Consider the following 6000-nt stretch of genomic DNA (forward strand, 5'->3'; position numbering starts at 1 on the left):
TGCACGTTGAACATGATGAGATTATAGACTCCTAAATTTATATTGCAGTTTGTTTCAGTGACTTTACAGCTATCTAGCTAGCTAGCTACTTCACATCCTTATACTGACTTTGGTATTGTGTGTGGCTACTTTTGTTAGCTTGCTAACTTGCTAGCTAGCCAGCCAGCCAGCCCAGAGGATTTCCATTAGCTTCCATAGCCGCAAAGTCAATTTCCACAGCCACAAAGTCCACATTTAAGGTTATGGTTAGTCATAAGGTTAGCAGTGTGGTTAAGGTTAGGGTTAGGTTTCAAATCTAATTTTATGAAGTTAAATTGTAGAAATGGGCAGGGTTTAGCTAGCCATAATGGGCAATTTTGCAAGTAAAGTTAGAGGCTTTAGTATATTTTTAAGACAATCGGTTACTTTCTATTTGTTTATTTTTCATATATTAAGTAGACACTAAAATAGCCTTAAACATCTTTTTTTCAGCTTTCAATTGTTTATTTTTTTGTTTATTTTCTAATGCAATTTAATATTTGGATTTCACTATTTTTCACAGTTTTTGCCTTGTCTCACGCACATATACTGTTATGTAATAAACTTAGAATTTTGGTTATAATTAGAAAATATTTAATGGACCTGTTTAGAAGAAAATTTAAAATTGATAAAATGTTGATGTTTTGTTCACTGGCCTACACACAATACCGATCATGTCAAAGTTAAATTATGTTTTATGACATTTTTACAAATTAATAAAACATTTAAAGCTGAAATGTTTTAAGTCAATAAGTATTCAACCCCTTTGTTATGGTAAGCATAAATAAGTTCAGGAGTACATATTTCCTTAACAAGTCACATAATAAGTTGCATGGACTCACTCTGTGTGCAATAATGTGTTTATTAACATGATTTTTGAATGACTACAAAACATAACACTTTGTATTCAGGAATTAAAGTGAATTTCTTTGCCACATTTTTTTGCAATATTACCTTGGATGCATGTTTTGGAATATATTTTATTCTGTAGAGGCTTCCTTCTTTTCACTCTGTCAATTAGGTTAATATTGTGGAGTAACTACAATGTTGTTGATCCATCCTAAGTTTTCTGACATTTAATTATTGTAAAAATTGTTTTAGGTCAGTTAGGATCAACACTTTATTTTAAGAATGTGAAATGTCAGAATAATAGTAGAGAGAATGATTTATTTCAGCTTATATTTCTTTCATCACATTCCCATTGGGTCAGAAGTTTACATACACTCAATTAGTATTTGGTAGCATTGCCTTTAAATTGTTTAACTTGGGTCAAATGTTTCGGGTAGCCTTCCACAAGCTTCCCACAATTAGTTGGGTGAATTTTGGCCCATTCCTCCTGACAGAGCTGGTGTAACTGAGTCAGGTTTGTAGGCCTCCTTGCTCGCACACGCCTTTTCAGTTCTGCCCACACATTTTCTATAGGATTGAGGTCAGGGCTTTGTGATGGCCACTCCAATACCTTGACTTTGTTGTCCTTAAGCCATTTTGCCACAACTTTGGAAGTATGCTTGGGGTCATTGTCCATTTGGAAGACCCATTTCCGACAAAGCTTTAACTTTCTTACTGATGTCTTGAGATGTTGCTTCAATATATCCACATAATTTTCCATCCTCATGATGCCATCTATTTTGTCATGATGCCATCTATTTTGTGAAGGGCACCAGTCCCTCCTGCCGCAAAGCACCCCCACAACATGATGCTGCCACCCCCGTGCTTCATGGTTGGGAGGGTGTTCTTCGGCTTGCAAGCATCTCCCTTTTTCCTCCAAACATAATGATGGTCATTATGGCCACACAGTTCTATTAGTGTTTCATCAGACCAGAGGTCATTTCTCCAAAAAGTATGATCTTTGTCCCCATGTGCAGTTGCAAACCATCTCTGGCTTTTTTATGGTGGTTTTGGAGCAGTGGCTTCTTCCTTGCTGAGCGGCCATTCAGGTTATGTCGATATAGGACTTGTTTTACTGTGGATACAGATACTTTTGTACCTGTTTCCTCCAGCAACTTCACAAGGTCCTTTGCTGTTGTTCTGGGATTGATTTGCACTTCTCGGATCTCTTGGAACGCGTCTCCTTCCTGAGCGGTATGATGGCTGGTGGTCCCATGGTGTTTATACTTGCGTACTATTGTTTGTACAGATGAACGTGATACCTTCAGGCTTTTGGAAATTGCTCCCAAGGATGAACCAGATTTGTGGAGGTCTACAATGTTTTTTCTGAGGTCTTGGATTTCTTTTGATTTTCCCATGATGTCAAGCAAAGAGGCACTGAGTTTGAAAGTAGGCCTTGAAATACATCCACAAGTACACCTCCAATTGACTCAAACAATGTCAATTAGCAGAAGCTTCTAAAGCCATGACATCTTTTTCTGGAATTTTCCAAGCTGTTTATAGGCACAGTCAACTTAGTGTATGTAAACTTCTGACCCAGTGTAATTGTGATACAGTGAATTATAAGAGAAAAAATCTGTCTGTAAACAATTGTTGGAAAAATGACTTGTGTCATGCACAAAGTAGTTGTCCTAACCGACTTGCCAAAACTATAGTGTGTTAACCTCTCTAGGGTAGGTGGCACCAAATCGTCCCACCTACGTAACAGCCAGTGGAATCCTGTGGCGCGTTATTCAAATACCTTAGAAATGCTATTACTTCAATTTCTCAAACATATGACTATTTTACAGCATTTTAAAGACAAGACTCTCGTTAATCTAACCACACTGTCCGATTTCAAAAAGGCTTTACAACGAAAGCAAAACATTAGATTATATCAGCAGAGTACCCAGCCAGAAATAATCAGACACCCATTTTTCAAGCTAGCATATAATGTCACAAAAACCCAGAAGACAGCTAAATGCAGCACAAACCTTTGATGATCTTCATCAGATGACACACCTAGGACATTATGTTATACAATACATTAGCATGTGACGTTCAGAACTAGCATACCCCCCGCAAACTTCCGGCAAATTTACTAACAATTTACTAAATTACTCACGATAAACGTTCACAAAAAGCATAACAATTATTTTAAGAATTATAGATACAGAACTCCTCTATGCACTCGATATGTCCGATTTTAAAATAGCTTTTTGGTGAAAGCACATTTTGCAATATTCTAAGTAGATAGCCCGGCATCACAGGGCTAGCTATTTAGACACCCAGCAAGTTTAGCCTTCACCAAACTCCGATTTACTATTAGAAAAGTTTGATTACCTTTGGTGTTCTTCGTCAGAATGCACTCCCAGGACTTCTACTTCAATAACAAATGTTGGTTTGGTCCCAAATAATCCATTGTTATATCCAAACAGCGGTGTTTTGTTCGTGCGTTCAAGACACTATCCGAAAGGGTAAATAAGGGTTACGAGCACGGCGCATTTCGTGACAAAAAAATTGTAAATATTCCATTACCGTACTTCGAAGCATGTCAACCGCTGTTTAAAATCAATTTTTATGCCATTTTTCTTGTAAAAAAGCGATAATATTCCGACCGGGAATCTGCGTTTAGGTAAATAGACGAAAGAAAATAAAGCACGGGATCGACTCGTGCACACACCTAAGCCCATTATCCTCTTATCGGCCACTTGCCAAAAGCGCAAATGTGTTTCAGCCTGGGGCTGGAATGACATCATTCAGCTTTTTCCGTAGGAAGTGTCACGTTACAGCAAAGATCCTCAGTCTTCAATAAACAGAGACAAGAAGAACAAGCTCTTGTCAGAGAGGGCACTTCCTTTAAGGAATCTTCTCAGGTTTTTGCCTGCCATATGAGTTCTGTTATACTCACAGACACCATTCAAACAGTTTTAGAAACTTTAGGGTGTTTTCTATCCAAAGCCAATAATTATATGCATATTCTAGTTACTGGGTAGGAGTAATATCCAGATTAAATCGGGTACGTTTTTTATCCGGCCGTGTAAATACTGCCCCCTAGCCCTAACAGGTTTTAACAAGAAATTTGTGGAGTGATTGAAAAAAAACAGTTTTAATGACTCCAACCTAAGTGTATGTAAACTTCCGACTTCAACTGTATGTGTGTGTAGTGTATGTGCTAGCATGTGTGTGCGTATGTGTGTGTCTGTACCTGCGTGTGTGTGTGCCTCTTCACAGTCCCTGCTGTTCATAAGGTGTATTTCCATCTCTTTGTTATTTTTATCTGATTCTACTACTTGCATCAGTTACCTGATGTGGAATAGAGTTCCATGTAGTCAAGGCTCTATGTAGTACTGTGTGCCTCCCATAGTCTGTTCTGGACTTGGGGATTGTGAAGAGACCAATGCTCCACCTGGCTATCAGCGGAGTCCGGCAGCAAAACGGCTCATTCAGCCTCATTTACAGCCTTTTAAAAAGACATAGCTGATAAGGCTGACTTGCTTAAACAAATGTGGTTTCTACTCACAATTGAGATGTCCAAACTATGGCATAAGGGGACGATGAGCAGATAAGAGGCAATCCATAATTTCGATTAAGACAATGAGCGAGCTAGGACGGACATCATCAATATAACTATTTGTTCAGCATTTTTTAAATGTACAGCAACAGAATTCAGAACACGGGCCGTTCTTACAGAAGGGGGCATATAAGCAGACAATTAAAGCTCTTATAATATTCAATGATGACATTTCTCAAAAACAGGCTATAGGCTACATGTGCACCCCCAAGTCTGAACAGTAGGCTATGTTTGGAGGGGGAAAGGGACCAAATTATTAGGGTGAGGAACATGCGCTACTAACAGCTTACTACAAAACATGCACTTACTATTACTACAGTATACATATCTCCCTGGCATATTATCATTTATGCAGCAGAATACAATACATTTTTGGACTCACCATGTTCAGCTGTGCTCACTTGAACGGGAAGGTGGCACGGCGGTCTTTTGTGGGCAAATTTTGTCATCAAACTTTGTTATTAAAGTCTGGCATTCTCTGGATTTATAGTGCTTTCAAGACAACTGGGAACTCTGAAAAAAAGGTTGAATCATGACGTCAGTGATCTCAGGTTGGAGTTTTAGAAAGAGGCCCGGGATCCCGACTTGGAATTTTGAGTTGGATGACCGTTCAAAACGTATTTCCCAGTCGGAGCTCATTTTTCCCCAGAATTCCCAGTTGTCTTGAACTCACTGAAGTCTGGGATATCCCAGTTGTTTTGAACATGGCAGAAGTCATGCTGGATTGACAGCATGGCTAATGTATTCAACCTTTTCTGGCCCATCCTTTTATGCTTGAAAAAGAGACCTTTAACCCAGACTTGGACCACCCACTCCACTGAATAGCAGGCAAGTGATTGCTTTGCAACTCTTGCAGTTAGCCACTGATTCCTTCCAAACCACACATTGCAATTTCCAACTTGTTGTGTAATGTTTATGTCCAATAGCCGATGAGCACTGATACATTTTATCTATAATTTCTCTTCATAATTTCTCTTCATATGACAAGGGTTGAAAAGGATGTGCCAGAAGATTGGTGACTTTTTTCATGATGAGGACTGCTAGCTTGCTGTTGACATGATCAGTCCAATCAAAGCTACAGCAGATATAACGTGATTTGACAGCATTTTATCTGTGGCCAATGACCTTGAGCCTTCTTGGATCGGCACTTCTAATGTAACTCTATGGTAGCACCCAAGGGGCTTGAATTTTAGAGCTCTACCCTTAGATTTTGCAGTGACGTAGTGTCCCCATGAGTGACATAACACTGAGCAATTCACAGTGCACTAGAAAACATTACCAACGCCTATGCTCCATATTTTCAGCTGGCTGCCCCACCACCACAGAAAGCACTGAGCCAAGCTGAAACAGCTGCATTTTGGAGCTGCCTTAATCAAGAAAGCAAAAAATACACAATGGTTGTATGCGGCTTTATTAACTAAATTATTAATTTATTGTTTGCGAACTGATATCTGACATGTATTAATGCCAAAATAACATGCAAAACATACTACCCCAAAATAATGTAAGGTGTGTAACTGGTTGCAGGGAAGTCAGGCGCA

Source organism: Salmo trutta, chromosome 4 (assembly GCF_901001165.1).
Source record: "Salmo trutta chromosome 4, fSalTru1.1, whole genome shotgun sequence".
NCBI lineage: Eukaryota > Metazoa > Chordata > Actinopteri > Salmoniformes > Salmonidae > Salmo > Salmo trutta.